The 18,404-nt window shown below is 45.5% G+C and overlaps 1 protein-coding gene across 7 annotated transcripts in view; it reads right to left on the bottom strand.

Moving 5' to 3' along the window:
• The window catches only part of astn2 (astrotactin 2), an 823,694-nt gene that overhangs the window by 522,220 nt on the left and 283,070 nt on the right, over positions 1-18,404 (bottom strand). The window lies entirely within an intron of this gene.

The following is an 18,404-nucleotide window of genomic DNA, read 5'->3' as shown; positions in this document are numbered from 1 at the left end:
CCTTTAACATTCCACAGCTGTGTTCCAGCTTGTGCCAACCAGAGACATTAAAGTACATTTATTCCCTTTTCTCCTCATTAAACTTGAATGACAATTGGTACGTTAAAACCCCGAATATAAACCATAGTTATTCGAGGAATAATTGGTCTCAAAGCTTGCAATCAAATCTGGCCTAAATTCTCAATTTTCACAATGTTATTGAGTCGCACAGGACAGAAACGGGACCTTTGTCCCACCACATCAATGCCAACTTTTTGTCCGTTTCCATCAATCCCTAACGGGCCTGTTCCACTTACGCAATTATTTTTGGCGACTTGCCGGCACCCGTCATAGTCGCAGCAGGTCTCCGAAAATTTTCAACATGTTTAAAATCCGACGGTGACCAGAACAAGGTACGACTCTTTGGGCGACTGCTCACGACCATACAGGCTTCACCCCGCGACATGTCGCTAGGATGTCGCATGTATGGTCGTGAGTCGTCTCCTCGGTCCCCCAAAGAGTCGTAGCGTCTTTCTGGTCGCCTCTGAATTTTCAACATGTTGAAAATTTTCGGCGACCTATGACGGGTGCCGGCAGTCGCCGAAAAAGTCGCATAAGTGGGACAGGCCCATTAGGTTGATGGATTTCACCACTTTCCGCGTAGAACTCCTGGTCAGTGCTCATTCTATGATTATCCACTCAAAGCTGTTTGATAACATAACCAGGCATGAGCGGAATAACTTTCACTGGGAAAAAAACGCCAAAGTTGATCACCACTGACAATTATAACTTGCGCAAAATGATATACAAAGCTCTGTTAAATATGACAGCTTCAAGCTTATTAAAATGTGTCACAAGAGAAACTGCATGCCAGTCTGGATTAATTCTAAAATGTGTCGGAGAGTGTTGGTTTGCAGATGAATGAATTTAAATACATTAATGGTACTTATTACATTTCCACGTTAACCATCCAAAACGCCAAATAATCATGTGGCGTTGCTGAGGAAAACTGCTTCAAATAATGTTGGATAAGAATAACGGGGTAAGCCATTTAGAACAGAGACGAGGAAACACTTTTTCTCACAGAGAGTTGTGAGTCTGTGGAATTCTCTGCCTCAGAGGGCGGTGGAGGCAGATTTTCTGGATACTTTCAAGAGAGAGCTAGATAGGGCTCTTAAAGATAGCGGAGTCAGGGGATATGGGGAGAAGGCAGGAACGGGGTACTGATTGGGGATGATCAGCCATGATCACATTGAATGGCGGTGCTGACTCGAGTGGGCAGAATGGCCTGCTCCTGCACCTATTATCTATTGTCTATCAATTAATTCATCAGGAAAGAAATTGCGAACATAATGCCGGACTAATCTATGATTTTTGTGATCTTCAGAAATGGCGCAGATATGATAGACACAGAATGCTGGAATAGCCCAGCGGGACAGACAGCATCTCTAGAGAGAAGGAACGGGTGACGTTTCGGGGGGAGACCCTTCTTCAGACTGAGTCCGGGGAGAGGGAGACACGGAGATATGGAAGGGTAAGGTGTGAAAACACAGATGAAAGGCGTGGATGCTCAAGGAAAATGTGGGGCGCGCGAGAGAGGGTGTTGCAGAACTCTCGTCGGTGAGAGGAGGAGAAGTTGTTCAAAGTCGGCATACCCTGTAGGAGATTTTGCAGTGGAACAGACAGAATGTGTAGGAAGGAACTGCAGATGCTGGTTTACACCAAAGATAGACACAAAATGCTGGAGTAACTCAGCGGGACGGGCAGCATCTCTGGAAAGAAGGAATGTGTGACGTTTTGGGTCAAGACCCTTCTTCAGACTGAGAGTCAGAACTATGCTGAACAGATAGGAAAGATGAACTGAGGCCAAGATTAGAGCAACCGCGGTCTTGTTGAGCAGTGGAGCAGGTTTTGAGCGCTCCTGTTCCTATTTACAATGTTTTTGTGGCTGTGTAACACAGAAGTTGGGAAAGCACTCGCTAGCTGTTGGTTCTAAGTCATCAAATAACAGTTTTGGCTGTGGTTTTAGCTGTTGGAGTTTAGAAGGATGAGAGGGTATCTCATTGAAACATATAAGATTGTTAAGGGCTTGGACACACTAGAAGCAGGAAACATGTTCCCGATGTTGGCGGAGTCCAGAACCAGGGGCCACAGTTTAAGATTAAGGAGTAAGCCATTTAGAACGGAGACGAGGAAACACTTTTTCTCACAGAGAGTGGTGAGTCTGTGGAATTCTCTGCCTCAGAGGGCGGTGGAGGCCAGTTCTCTGGATGCTTTCAAGAGAGCTAGATAGGGCTCTTAAAAATAGCAGAGTCAGGGGATATGGGGAGAAGGCAGAAACGGGGTCCTGATTGGGGATGATCAGCCATGATCACATTGAATGGCGGTGCTGGCTCAAAGGGCCAAATGGCCTACTCCTGCACCTATTGTCTATTGACCATCTGACCAAAATGCAGTAGTTTGGCTTTTAGACCAGTCATTTCACATTGTCATATGGGGCATTAGGGCAGCGCATCACAGTGGTAGAGTCGCTCCCTTGCAGCTCCGGGGACCCAGGTTCGATCCTAACTACGGGTGCTGTCTGTAAGGAGGTTTGTACGTTCTCCCTGTGACCACGTGGGTTTTCTCCGGGCGCTCCGGTTTCCTCCCACACTCCAAAGACGTACAGGTTTGTAGTTTAATTGTCTTTGGTAACATTGTAAATCGGTCCTGGCGTGCAGGGTAGTGCTAGTGTACGGGTGATCTCTGAAACTTAAAACAGATGGTGGAAAAAAACTAATCCCGGAGATGTCGTGTGCATCAACAGTAATACAGATATGGGTAGGATCGCCGCTCATTTCACTGCTACTAAAGCTCTGTGTTGTGCACAGAATTCACACTTGAAATTGGGTGCTGACCTGCTGAGCCTTTAAAGCAGGGTTATATTTTTACTGAACAACAAAAGCAAGAGGTGAAGACTGTGGATAGCAGGCAATCACCATCAGACTCTTGACTTGCACCTGACAGTTCTTGCAAAGCCTTCTGGAAGGGAGTTACTTGTTCCAGGGTCCACAGCTCTGACCTCGTGTAGCAACAATGTCTGGTGTGCATCCGGTCTAGTTGAGTTTCATGTCTGGCGTTTGAAAGTCCCCCTCAGCAATGGGGACGCCACTGAATGTTAAGTGTAACGTGGATATGAATTTATTTCAGAAAAAAAGGCACAAAATGGTGGAGTGAGTCAGCAGGGCAACAACGTCTCCGGTGAGCATGGATCGATGATGTCTCAGTTCGGTATTTTCTTCAGATCTTCCTTGAAGAAGGGTCCCGACTGGAAACAGGCCCTTCAACCCGCCGAGTCCAAGTTCTCCTCCTATCACCCTGTAAACTAACACTATCTTATTAACTAACACTATCTATTGTCTATTGGGGTACTGATTGGGGATGATCAGCCATGATCACATTGAATGGCGGTGCTGGCTCTAAGGGCCGAATGGCCTCCTCCTGCACCTATTGTCTATTGTCTATCCTACACACATTAAGTTTTTTGCTAACAATATTCCAAATGCGGCCTGACCAGCGCCTTATAGAGCCTCAGCATTACATCCCTGTTTTTGTATATAAGCCCTCTTGAAATAAATGCTAGCTAAGGCTGATGACTTGATAGAGTCTAATAGTTACTGCTGAATGTAAGTGTTTCTCAAAAAACATTAGAACTTTTAACACCTCTTCACCATCTGTGAGGATCCTGGATTTAAATGATTGAAAACAACTTGACATACACAATAGTCTAGTTCCAGCCAGACTCAAGTACAAGTGCCGGGTTCTCAGCAGATTGAAAGCAAATCATTTAAAAATGTACCCAAAATGCTAACCTACGTCTTGCAATAAAACAGAGTCCCAAGAGATCGTAAAACACAAACTGATGCACGATCTCAGCAGGTCATAGAAACATAGAAAATAGGTGCGGGAGTAGGCCATTTTCCTCATCTCAGTCCTAAATGGCCTACCCCTTATTCTTAAACTGTGACCCCTGGTTCTGTACTCCCCCAACACTGGGAACATTTTTCCTGCATCTAGCCTGTCCAATCCCTTAAGATTTCCTCTCATCCTTCTAAATTCCAGTGAATATAAGCCCCGTAGATCCGTTCTTTCATAATTTGGGAGGGAAATGAACAGATGCCATTTTGGGTCGGAACCCTTCGTTGGACTGATGGAGTAGATTAGTGATAGTTGGTGCAAAGAGGTGAGAATAAGGGGTGGAGCAGAAGGTGGTATGTGATCGGTGGATCCAGACTTACTTGGTATCGAAGATAGACACAAAATGCTGAACTAACTCAGCAAGGAATAGCTGACATTTCAAGTCAAGACCATTGAGACTGAAGAAGGGTCTCGACCTGAAACTTCACCTGTTCCTTTTGTCGACCCGCTGAGTTACTCCAGCATTTTGTGTCTACCTTCGGTGTAAACCAGCATCTGCACACTGTGTTGTTTGGCCAATGGGTCAGCTGGGGAAGGTGGGGATAGTAACCAAGGCTGGAGGCCTTGAGAAGACAAGTACCTAATGAGAAGTTGAGAAGACAAAAAGGGTGTAGGTGATGGAAGATGATAAGAAAAGAAAGAAACACTTGGGGATGGTCGGAAGAAGGGAATGAGATAAGGAGAAGAAAGAACTCTGTGATGGAGGTGGAGGGAATGAAGAGAAAGATGTGGATGTGGGTTGGGGTAAAGCAGGGTAGATGAGAAGAACTCAATATTCATGCCATTGTAGTTAGTAGCCAGTGGAATATGAGGTGTTGATCTTCCAGTTTGCGTATGGCTTCACTCGAGCAGTCGGGGAGGCTGAGCTAAGACAGGGTGTTGTGTGAATGGGAAGGAGAATCAAAGTGGCTAGCTAGCCTGATAAGCAAATCGCAAGTGTCACGGGTTATGGGGAGAAGGCAGGAGAATGGGGTTAGGAGGGAGAGATAGATCAGCCATGATTGAATGGCGGAGTAGACTTGATGGGCCAAATGGCCTAATTCTGCTCCTATCACTTATGACCATGATTTGTCCTCCTCTTGCCGTGCTGCATTTGTGGATTTGTAAGTAAAGCTCATTGTTTAGTTTAGTTCGGCGCGGATACAGGCCCTTCGGCCCACCGAGTTTGTACCGACCAGCGATCCATGCACATTAACACAAGCCTACACACACTAGGGACGATTTACACTAATACCAAGTATACAAACCCAAACCAATTAACCTATATACCAAGAGTCAAGAGTCAAAATAGTTTTATTGTCATGTGTCCCAGATAGAACAATGAAATTCTTGCTTGCTGCAGCACAACAGAATATGTAAACATAGTACATAACGGGAGAAGAAAAAAGACATTCAGTGTGTGTATACACACATGCACACATACTTAATCTCAATAAATAACAAAAATACTGCAATAATAATAATAGTCTGTTGCAGTTCAGAGCATATTTGTTGTCGTGATTAATAGCCTGATGGCTGTTCGGGAAGACCTGTTCGTCTTTTGAGTGTGGGAGGAAACCGAAGATCTCGGAGAAAACCCACGCAGGTCACGGGGAGAACGTGCAAACTGCGTACAGACAGCACCTGTAGTCAGGATCGAACCCGGGTCTTCGGCGCTGCGAGCGCTGTAAGGCAGCTACTCCGCCGCTGCCAGCCTTTGCCCGTCTTCTTAGGATTTCAGCAGCGATTACGTCTTCTCCTGAGGCGTTGGTATTTTTGAGATGGAATATGGCTTTAATGACCTCTTGTAGGTCAGGCGGGGCAGAGCTCATCAAAGGCAGAGAGACAGCCAAAGCACATTGGAAAGAACCTCGAGAACTGCACCTTTAACCTTGAAATAAATAACCAGGACTCCATCCCATGGCATTTCGCATTAAATTGAAACTTTTTGCATACACACAGTGGTGCAGCAGTAGAGCTGCTGCCTTACAGCGTCAGAGACCTGGGTCCAATCCTGACTATGGGTGCTGTCTGTACGGAGTTTGCACGTTCTCCCTGTGGCCATGTGGGTTTTCTCTGGGAGCTCTGGTTTCCTCCCACAATCCAAAGGCTTATGGATTAGCAGGTTAATTGGCTTGGTCTGAATGTAAGTTGTCCCTAGATTGTGTAGGATAGTGTTAACGTGCGGGGATCGCTGGTCGGCATGGATCGGTGGGCCGAAGGGCCCATTTTCGCGCTGTATCTCTAAAACCAAAACTAAAATCTAAAAAAAACTGTGGAAGGGCGGCACAATGGCGCAGCGGTAGAAACGCTGCCTCACAGACCCCGGGTTAGATCCTGACCACATGTCTATACATTCTCCCCGTGACTGCGTGGGTTTTCCCTGGGTGCTCCGGTTTCCTCCCACGCTTCAAAGACATGCAGGTTTGTAGCTTCGGTAAAAATTATGAATTGTCACTAGTGTGTGTAGGATGGTGTTAGTGTGCGGGGATCGCTGGTCGGCGCGGACTTGGTGGGTCGAAGGGCCTGTTTACGCGCTGTGTCTCTAAACTAAACTTAACTAATAAACTAATATTTAAATTTTGGAAAAATGCATCAATACCAACGCTTAAAATGTGGATTGCAAACATGTTGGACACCGCACATCTTGAGGAAACGCGATTCCTCCTAATGGATAAATCAGACCAATTCATAACGAGTTGGTCTCCATTTGTCGTCTTTTTGGAATCATATGGTGCAACACAATTGTAAAAAATAACAGTTTCAGGACTGGACGAGGGTTGGTCAAGATTATAAACAATGATCTCCTTACTTTTTTTTAATTTTTATGTTTTATTCTTTTTTTTTTATTTTCTTTTTCTCAACTTTCTTCACTCATTCATCTTTTTTCTTTTTATTCACACACTATATATCTCACGTCTTTCTATCCTTTACTATCTAACTTATTTTTCTTATTCTAATCTTTCTTTAATATAACAAAAAAAAAATAACAAGCTGTACATAAAATGTATTATGAAAATATATATTAGGCACTTTGGTGCCATACGATTGTACTTATTTCTAATAAAATTAAATAATTAAAAAAAAAAACCTAATAAACTAAACTAAACTGGGTGTCTACTTTTGGACAGATGCCAAAAATTAGGAGCAATTGAGGCTATGTGGGGAATCACAAACATAAGCGTGCAGTACAGTGGCACTAAGTATTGATGCATCACCTTTAACCCGTCTCTAAATCTGTAAGCTGTCAGCTTTGGCTGGGCTTCACCTCACTTTTGTACCTTGTGTCTGCTGCCTTTTACTTCTCATCATTCTATGACCAGATGCCAGTTCTTCCGAAATGAATCTGCTCGGCTTCCATGAGCGATACGGTTCCAGTGCGGCACGGTGGCGCAGCGGTAGAGCTGCTGCCTTGCAGCGCTTACAGCGACAGAGAACCGGGTTTGATCCCGACCACAGCTGCTGTCTGTACAGAGTTTGTACTTATACTTACATTTTGGAAAAATACATCCACCCCAACGCTTAAAACGTGGATCACAAGCATGTCTGAGTCGCTACATCTCGAGGGTATGGGACTCATCTTAGCAGGAAAATCAGAGCAATTTTTAAAGATATGGTCTCCTTTCATTGATTCATTACAAGTATAGTATGGTGCAACACAACTCTGGAATTAAACCGATTCACGGACAGGGTGATGGGTGTGGTGAGAATGAAGCAGGTAGATCAACACATAAGGGTCCCTTGTTACTTTTTCTTTATTATTTTTGGTTTTTGTCTTTTACTCGTTCACTCCTGGACTGCACTATCTGGTAGTCTAGAGGTTTTCACATTCACTATTTCTTTCACTCTCTCTCTTTCTCGCTCTTTCTCTCTTGTTCTACTTTCTTGTTAAATTTAAAATGGAAAATGTACATTAAATGTATTTTGTCATCTGCCGCGGTTTATACTACTTTACATTGCTTCTAATAAAAATAATTTAAAAATCTTTAAGTTTGTACGTTCTCCCCTTTGACCTGCGTGGGACTTCTCCGAGATCTTCAGTTTCCTCCCACATTCCAAGGACGAACAGCTTTGTAGGTTAATTGACTTGGTATATTATAAATATGTAAAATTGTCTCTAGTGCGTGTAGGATAGTGTTAGTGTGTGGACTCGGGCCGTTTCCGCGCTGTATCTCTAAACTAAACTAAACTAAACGCGGGAATATGATTGTTAACAAGCAAATAATACTAAAAGCAAACGCAGACCGAGCCAATTTGCCTCCAATTAAATTGCGTAACGGTAACTGAAAAGAGGGCAATTTCATTTCCACTGTGAAGACGTTGAGAGGCCACCATCATTCCCTTCTCCTTTCACAATATGAACAACTAGTCTCACAAAAACGAACAGCTCCCGCTGTTTCTCTGGCAGCTCCTTTCATCGGCACATCAGCACTTGCTCAGCAAACCCCAGGATACCAATCCTCTGTGTTACCATGTGTAAACCGTGCAAGTCTCCTCGAAATGCAACCATTTGCATTTTGCATTTCCATTCCCATTTGCACCGGCAGTCACGGTGGCGCAGCGGTAGAATTGCGGTGGCGCAGCGGTAGAGTTGCTGACTCACAGCGAATGCAGCGCCGGAGACCCGGGATCGATCCCAACCACAGGTGCTGTCCGTTCTCCCACGTGACCTACGTGGGTTTTCTCCGAGATCTTCGGTTTCCTTCCACACTCCAAAGACGTACAGGTATGTGGGTTAATAGGCTTGGTAAATGTAAAAAATGTCCCCAATGCTTGTAGGATAGTGTTAATATAGTGTTAATAGCTGTGGGCCGAAGGGCCTGTTTCCACGCTGTATCTCGAAATTAAACTAAAGTCCCAGCCTGCTCACCCTCCACCTATCACTCAGATCCTTGAATCCTGGCAACATCCTTGTAAATCTTCTCTGCACCCTTTCCAATTTAACAACATCTAATGTCTGTGTGACATTTGCATTCCCCTGGTGACTCAATTTCCTCCTACATCCTTTAAGCTGGAAAGAGAGCAGAGAAAATTTACAAGGAGGTGCCAGGACTTGAGGGCCTGAGCCATAGGTAGTGGTTGGGCAGGCTGGGACGCCTTAGAGCGCAGGAGGATGAGGGGTATTTTATCCAGAAGGTCCATACTTAAGGGCCTCTCCCACTGTACGAGCTAATTCAAGAGTTCACCCGAGTTTCCCCTGATTCGAACTCGGAGAATTACGGTAATAGCCACTTGTAGGTACTCGGGGCTCTCGTGGACATTTTTCAACATGTTGAGAATGTTATCAAATTTTCAACGTTTTCAACATGTTGAAAAATCTTCACGAATCTTCACGAGCTTACCGCCTTTCCCGAGTACCTGCCGTTTGCGTTACGAGCCGCTAAGAGACGTCCCGAGCTCCGACGTACCCGCTACGTACATTCTACGTGCTTACCACGAGTTAGATTTTTTTTTAAACTCGGGAGAGCTCTTGAATTACCTCGTACAGTGGGACAGGCCCTTAATGCTTTCTCTTCAGCAATAAGGCAACATGGTGATACAGTGGTAGAGTTGCTACTCCCTGCCTCAACTACACACATATATGGATCTGAAACCAACAATGTTAGTCTCATGTAAAGACAAGGAAACCAGGCAAATATGTTCTCTGAACCTCACGCTCTTGGTCTAAACGACAGTTTCACAAACAGTTGGGAAGAGCTCCATCCAAGACCGCAAGACATTGCAGCGAATTGTGGACGCAGCCCAGACCATCACACAAACCAACCTCCCTTCCATTGACTCCATTTATACCTCACGCTGCCTCGGCAAGGCCAGCAGCATAATCAAGGACCAGTCGCATCCCGACCACTCCCTCTTCTCCCCTCTCCCATCAGGCAAGAGGTACAGAAGTGTGAAAACGCACACCTCCAGATTCAGGGACAGTTTCTTCCCAGCTGTTATCAGGCAACTGAACCATCATATCACAACTAGAGAACAGATCTGAACTACTTTCTACCTCATTGGTGACCTCTGACTATCTTAGATCGGACTTTATCCCGCACAAAATGTTATTCACCTTATTCTCTTAATCCTGTATCTGTACACTGCAAATGGCTCGATTGGAATCATGTGTTGTCTTTCCGCTGACTGGTTAGCACGCAACAAAGACTATCTTCACTCTACCTCGATATAACGGACAACAAACTAAACCAAAACTTCCCACAGACGCTGCCTGACCTGTAGAATATTTTCAGTTTTGATTTTACCAACATCTGCAGCATTTTGATAACGTTCTCAATGTTCGAGATTGTCATGAGACCTGGCAATACACTGAATTAAACAAAACCCAGTTATAATGTCAAAGGGACGTCAATGAACATTTTGCAGGCCAAAGTTTGGGGAAGGCCGAAGAGATGAAATGTCAAAGAGGGCAGTACAACGCAACAGAGGTAGCGATGTACAACCATGCAAGGCACACAGAACGAGAGACGTTGGCAGAGATAAAGAATGAGAAAAGAAAGGAGGCAGGTACATTCAGGCAGTGAAAGAAAAAAATCAATTTCCACTTCTGCCAGAGCCTTAATATTTTAACAAAAGCCCCAGGGTGATTTAGGAAATTGATTCTGATCTAGAAAAGGAGATAGGATGAGTCTGGGCTTTGAGACGGTTGTAAATCAAGGGGAGATTGAGGGTTTACAGGAGAAAGGTTCAGAGATTAGGTTTCAGTATTTCATTTACTCCACAGCCTCTCCAAACCTCCTCAACCCTGCTCAAAGCCGGTGGGAGAGGGTCATAGAGTGATACAGTGTGGAAACAGGATCTTCACCCCAACTTGCCCACACTGGCCAACATGTCCCAGCTACACTAGTCCCACCATGGCCCAAATCCCTCCAAACCTGTCCTATCCATGTACCTGTCAAACTGTTTCTTAAACGTTGGGATAGACCCTGCCTCAACTACCTCCTCCGGCAGCTCGTTCCATACACCCACCACCCTTTCTGTGAGAAAGTTACCCCTCAGATTCCGATTAAATGTATTCCCTTTCACCTTAAACCTATGTCCTCTGGTCCTCAGTTCACCTGCTCTGGGCGAGGGATTCTGTGCATCTACCCAATCCATTCGAGTTTACACGAACCATCTGATTAGAATGGGTGTCAAGGGTTATGGGGAGAAGGCAGGAAAATGGGATTAGGAGGCAGAGATCAGCCAAGGTCGAATGGCGGAGTAGACACGATGGGCCGAATGGCCTAATTCTACTCCTGTGAACTTGTCAACTTGTGAACCATCGATCACCCATCCATACTTGTTCTATGCTATCCCATTTTCGCATCCAATCCCTACAGGCTAGGGGGAATTTTTCAGAGGCCAGTTGACCTACAAACCCGGACGTCTTTGGGATGAGTGAGGATACCGGAGCACCCAGAGGAAACCCACACAGTCACGGGGAGAACGTTGAAACTCCACACAGACAGAGCACCCGTGACCAGAGACCTGGGTTCACTCCTGGTCACAGCAGCTCTACCAGCTGTGCCACTATCCATTTGCCTTTGCCCATCTTCATTTGAGTAAAATGCTCAATTGCAAACTTTATAATTTGTTAGAATAACAGGTTTTGCTCTGAAATATTTTTTTTCAGCTAAGTGGAACAAGCTAATTAAGTCCCCGTGTTTGTTTATGTTTTCTCTTTATTTCACAAAGCTAATTATGTGAACCTTGCAAGCAACTATAAACATTTAAATTAATTATTGCTGCAGTAATTATAGAACAAGTGTGCAATCTGTGACTACAACCGCCTTTGTGTTCGAGTCACACTGGTGTCAGAGTCTCACAGCACCAGAGACCTGGGTTCAATCCTGACCCCAGGTAAAAGGTTCACAAAGGTGAAGCAGGGGATAAAACTTAAAAAGTTCCACTGAAGAAATGTTCCCTTGTCCCATTTCCCCTCAATGGCCGACCGTAGACCCCGTGAAAGCCCCCTCAATAAACCAGAAAATGATCGATAAACCAGAAAAGGATCTATTCCACATGTTCCTTGATCTCCATCCCCTTTGTCTCGTTTTCACACCTTGCACTTCCTTATCTCTGTATATTCCCCTCCCCTGATTGAGTCTGACGAAGGGCCTCAAACCGAAACCTCACCCATTCCTTCTATCCAGAGATGCTGCCTGTCCACCAACCTCATCCCCTGTATCCGCTGTTCCAGGTGAGGCAAGACCAAGCGCAGGCTTGGCGATCGTAACACTGAACACTTTGGCTCAGTCCACCTAACCAACGCGATCTCCTGGTTGCTAAACACTTTAACTCCCCCTCCCATTCCCACACTGACCTTTCTGTCCTGGGCCTCCTCCATTGTCAGAGTGAGGCCCAGCGCAAATTGGAGGAACAGCATCTCATATTTTACTTGGGAAGCTTACAGCCCCATTGGTATGAATATTGACTTCTCTAACTTCAAGTAACACTTGCTTTCCCTCTCTCTCCGTCCCTCCCCCACCATAGTCCTCCGACTAGTTTCACTCTCCTTCTGATTAATTTTACAGATTGTATGTATGCCTCCTTGTCACCTCAGCTAACAATGCACCGTTCTTCATTTATTATTCATCATCCGCTTTGATTTGTCCTTTTCACACCTTACCCCTCCATATCTCTAGGCTCCCTCTCCCCTGACTCAGTCTGAAGAAGGGTCCCGACCAGAAACGTCACCCATCCCTTCTGTCCATAAATGCCGCCCGTCCCACTGAGTTACTCCAGCATTTTGTAATTGTAATTGGAACACAGAACCGCAATTGCCTCGAGTCTCTTGAGTTTTAATTTGGGTCATTAAAATTTACAGGGTTTACATTCTTAATTCCCAGCTCTTGGGAGCAGTAAGGTACCACTGATTCATGCCAAGTTTCCAAATGTGATGCCAGGAATAGTTTAAACACACATCTGAACATCTTATGATCAAGAAAATAAACAAGGCACCATACCCAGGGCACAACAGAGGAAAACTAGGCAATGTACAGACATACAGCACGGAAACAGCTCCTTTGGCCCAACCTGTCCACGCCGACCAACGTGTCCCATCTACACTTGTCCCACCTGCCCGCGTTTTCCCCCTATCCCTCTAAACCTTTCCGACCCAACATGTACTCTACAAATTGTCAAATTCGTTTTATAGAAACATAGAAAATAAGTGCAGGAGTAGGCCATTCGGCCCCTCGAGCCAGCACCGCCATTCAATATGATCATGGCTAATCATCCAAAATCAGTACCCCGTTCCTGCTTTTTCCCCATATCCCTGGATTATGTTAGCCCTAAGAGCTAAATCTAAAAGCCCTGCCACACTGTACGAGCTCATTCAAAGAGTTCTCCCGAGTTTGCCCTGATTCAAACTCGGAGAATTACGGTAATGGCCGCTCGTAGGTACTCGGGGCTCTCGTGGACATTTTTCAACATGTTGAAAAATCTTCGCGAGTCTTTCCGAGCTTACCGCGTTTCCCGAGTACCTGCCGTTAGCGTTACGAGCCGCTAAGAGACGTCCCGAGCTCCAACGTACCCGCTATGTTCATTCTACGTGCTTACCACGAGTTTGATTTTTTTTTAAACTCGGGAGAGCTCTTGAATGAACTCGTACAGTGGGACAGGGCCATAACTCTCTCTTGAAAATATCCAGCGAATTGGCCACCACCGCCTTCTGTGGCAGAGAATTCCACAGATTCACAACTCTCTGGGTGAAAAGGTTTTTCTCATCTCAGTCCTAAATGACCTGCCCCATATTCTTATTATCTTTTTTAAAAAATCATGTTCTTGAAATTTAGTTGATTCTACTTGAGTTTAGTTCATTGTCACGTGTACCAAGGTGCAGTGAAAAGTATTTGTTGTGTGCTATCTAGGCAGGAACAGAAACTGTTCGACAGTCATAAATAGGCTGGATGATCTAGGTTTGTTTTTCTTGAAGTGGAGAAGGCGGAGGAGGGAACCCATGTTAATTATACGAATAAATGCTTTTAGGTGTATAGTCTTTCCGCAGGCTGGTTAGCACGGGACAAATGCTTTTCACTGTACCTCAGTACACGTGACAATAAACTAAACCGATAACTGAGACAGGCGGACAAAATGTGTAGGAAGGAACTGCAGATGCTGGTTTAAACCGAAGAGAGACACAAAAAGCTGGAGTAACTCAGCGGGACAGGCAGCATCTCTGGAGAGAAGGAACGGGTGACGTTTCGGGTCGAGGAGTAACCTTTCTCAGTCTGAAGACTCTCAGTCTGAAGGAGGGTCTTGACCCAAAACGTCACCTATTTCTTTTCTCCAGAGATGCTGTCGGACTTGCTGAGATACTCCAGCTTTTTGTGTCTAACCCAATTGAGATAGGCGCATGGATATGTAGAGAATAGAGGGATAAGGAACATGCACAGGCAGAAGGCATCAGATTTGCTTCTTTTCCAGCACAGTCGTTGTGGGCCGAATGGCTTGTCTATGTTCTATACTGTTTTATTTTCTATGAAGGTAGAAGCAATAATGCCCTCAGCTGTAAGCCCCATTCCTAGGTGTGCGAACTCTTCAACACCAGCAACTGGTCTGTCCGATCTTCGCCTGCAACTCGCGAGCAAGTTAATTGATTGCAGACCCATCACTCCTGAACCACCTCTCCACTGGCCAACTCAACGAGCTGACATGCAAAGGAAACACTGATTGATTTCCCTTCTCCTCTGAGGCTTCACCACTTAACGCGCCTCGGAATCAGAGCTGTAATCTGAAAATCTTCATCGTCTTCAATCCTGCAGCGCAAGGGGAATAATAAAACTCATCCTTAGACTGATGAGTTAAACCCTGCTTGCTGTATTTAGCCTCAATCTTGGTCAGACGGGTGGCGCAGCGGTAGAGTTGCTGCCTTTCAGCGCCAGAGACCCGGGTTCGATCCTGACTACGGGTGCTGTCCGTACGGAGTTTGTACGTTCTCCCCGTGAGTTTTCTCCGGGATCTCCGGTTTCCTCCCACACTCCAAAGACCTACATGTTTGTAGGTTAACTGTCCTGGTATGAATGTAAATTGTCCCTAGAGGTGTGTGGGGTAGTGTTAGTGTGCGGGAATCGCTGGGCGGTCCAGACTCGGTGGGCCGAAGGGCCTGTTTCCGAGCTGTATCTCGAAACTAAACTAAACTTGGCAGACCTTTTTAGCTCGTAGACTGAATTTCTGTTACTATCCTTTCTCAATATAGCAATATTTCACAGTTGAATTCAGAACAAAATAGCTATTCAATAGCAAGAGTTCTAAAGGAGAACTGATTTTCAATTCATTCCGTAGATTATTAGCTCCATGGTACTTCATCTCACATCTGGCCCTTGCCATTCATGTTGATAACACTAGAGGGCAGCAACAACAACCTATGGTCGAAGATAGACACAAAATGCTGGAGTAACTCAGCGGGACAGGCGGCATCTCTGGAGAGAAGGAATGGGTGATGTTTCGGGTCGAGACGTCACCCATTACTTCTCTCCAGAAATGCTGCCTGACCCGCTGAGTTCCTCCAGCATTTTGTGTCTGTCTTCAGTGTGAACCAGCATCTGCAGTTCCTTCCAACAGAAATCACTTCTGATGAATAGAAGGGTAATTCACACCAACATTTCAACAGAAGCCAAGTTTTTGCTTTTGACAATGTTCCTAATTGGAAAGGTTTAGAAAAAAACCTCCAGTGAATCATCTTTTTGAAAGCAATTAATCTAGGAAATATGAAAAATTAGATGCTGTTTAGTAAATCGCAGGTGCACGGAGGAAGCTGAGCTCCAGTTACTGACAATCCCATCACAGCAAGTCTGAAAGTTGATCTTGATTATTCTCCCACATTTGAAAACATAATCAGAGCACACAGTCCAGGATGGTATTTGTGGATTAATGCTATCAACGCATTGTTCAGGTTGATTGATTGAAAGGTACAGCATGGAGAAATCCCTGTGTACAAAGATAAAGTGTGTAGAAAGGACTTGCAGATGCTGTTTTACATTAAAGATAGACACAAGGTGCTGGAGTAACTCAGCAGGTCAGGCAGCAACCCTGGAGAAAATGGACAGGTGACGTTTCGGGTCTGGACCCTTCTTCAGATGCCGGCTTATGGCCGTGACCCACGATGCGAGTTCATTCAAGAGCTCCCCCAAGTTTAAAAAAAAATCTAACTCGTGGTAAGCACGGAGAATGAACGTAGCGGGTACGTCGGAGCTCGGGAGACCCGGGTTCGATCCTGACTACGGCTGCTGTCCGTACGGAGTTAGTACGTTCTCCCCGTGACCGCGTAGGTTTTCTCCGGGATCTCCGGTTTCCTCCCACACTCCAAAGACGAACAGGTTTGTCGGCTAATTGGCTTGGTAAATGTAAAATTGTCCCGAGTGTGTGTAGGATCGTGTTAGTGTGCGGGGATCGCTGGTCGGCGCGGACTCGATGGGCCGAAGGGCCTGTTTCCACACTGTAGCTCTAAACTAAACTGTTGCATTCTCAGTTCCTAGCTACACTCCCTTACACTCACAACTGTGTGGCCAATCAGTGCCCTCATGTTCAGACGAATACAATGCATTTGTTAAAAGCTTTCCAGGTCCCTTGATGTCCTGGATTACAATCCTCCCTCAAACACAATTTAGTCACTAGGTGTGAGGTCATACTGTGCACACACCAGCTTCTAGACCTCGATGTTTACACATCAGTAACCCGCTACCACAGCTGAAAGATTTTGGTTCATACACAAAATGTGATAGTATTCAATCCAAACACGTTAATTTGCCCTCATCACCTCTGTGGGCCTGCATTAGTGTTTTCACATCAGAAGCCTGTGGGGGCAACCATCATGATTGAGACACAGATGTGAAGATGCTCAATCTAATATCCATTTGCTCTCGAGTTTACACTTTCCCTCCTGGACTCCTGCGAAGCTGGGCGGCACGGTGGCGTAGTGGTAGAGCAACTGCCTTACAGTGCCAGAGACCCGGGTTCGATCCCGACTACAGGTGCATGTCTGTACGTTCTCCCTGTCACCCGCGTGGGTTTTCTCCGTGATCTCCGGTTTCCCCCCCCACACACCAAACACGTGCAGGTTTGTAGGTTAATTGGCACGGTATGAGTGTAAATTGTCCCCAGTGTGTGCAGGATAGTGTTAATGTGCGGGGATCGGTGGTCGGCGCGGACTTGGTGGGCCGAAGGGCCTGATTCTGTGCTGTATCCCTAAACTAAACTAAAACGAAAGGATCCATTCACTCACAGTGCAGGCTGTTACTACCCACCATGTCCCTGTGTGGTTTGCATTTTGCTGTTGATAATTGCTTCCGCAGCTGAAAGATGTTGGGGGGGGGGGGGGGGGGGGGGGGTAGAACTGGGGAATCTAAATGTGAATTGACAAAGAAAGCATCTGCAAGAAGTTGGAGCGACCACACTGAGCAGCGGAAAATAGTCCACAGGGGGAATTAACACTTCACATTTGCAGAGTAAGGGAGCAGGCTGGCACCAGGGAGAGAGAAATTAATTGCTGAAGTTTACTGCTCATATTAAGGGCCGTCACTAGTGTGCAGCTGGTAATGACTGATGTTCCAGTGGCATAGACCCAGATCTAAATGGTCCCAAGATCTCATGCTGGTCTCATTGGATGGAGTTGGGATTTTTGACGCCGAATGAATGAATGAATGAATGAATGAATGAATAGGTTTATTGGCCAAGTATATTCACATACAAGGAATTTGCCTTGGTGCTCCGCCCGCAAGTGACAACATGACATACAGTGACGGGTAGGAATAACACATAAAACGCCTCAATAGACGCCGCTTTTTACATGTAATTTGCCTTGTGCTGCTTCAATGGGGGGCCTCATTGAAACGTACAGAATAGTGAAAGGCTTGGATAAAGTGGATGTGGAGAGGATGTTTCCACTAGTGGGAGAGTTTAAGACTGGAGGTCAGAGCCTCAGAATTAAAGGTTGTTCTTTGAGGAAGGCGATGAGGAGAAATTTCTTTGGTCAGAGAGCGGTGAATCTGTGGAATTCATTGCCACAGAGGCTGTGGAGGCCAAGTCAGTGGATATTTTTTAAGGCAGAGATAGATAGATTCTTGATTAGTGCGAATGTCAGGATGTTATGGGGAGAAGGCAGGCGAATGGGGCTAGGAGGGAGAGATAGATCAGCTATGATTGAATGGTGGATTAGACTTGATGGGCCGAATGGCTTAATTCTACTCCTATCCCTTACAACCTTATAATTGGCCTGTAGAACATGTGATTCCCAAGGTGCTGTAATTGTATCGGGACAGCACAGTGGCAATGAAGAGGCTTTTAGATAGACATGTCTACTCTGCCACTGAAGGGTCTGAAGAAGGCCAAAGAAGGGTTTCGGCCCGAAACGTCACCCATTCCTTCTCTCCAGAGAAGCTCCTGTCCTGCTGAGTTTCTCCAGACTGAAGAAGGGTCTCGACCTAAAACGTCTTGGTATTGTCTATGTGTTTATTATTCTGGGAGTATGTGAAGGTAGATAAAATGAAGAAGGGTCTCGACCCGAG

This window comes from Amblyraja radiata, chromosome 32 (genome assembly GCF_010909765.2).
Source record: "Amblyraja radiata isolate CabotCenter1 chromosome 32, sAmbRad1.1.pri, whole genome shotgun sequence".
Classification (NCBI taxonomy): Eukaryota; Metazoa; Chordata; class Chondrichthyes; order Rajiformes; family Rajidae; genus Amblyraja; species Amblyraja radiata.
Note: the sequence above shows the minus strand (reverse complement) of the source record. Positions and strands in the feature narration are given on the sequence as shown.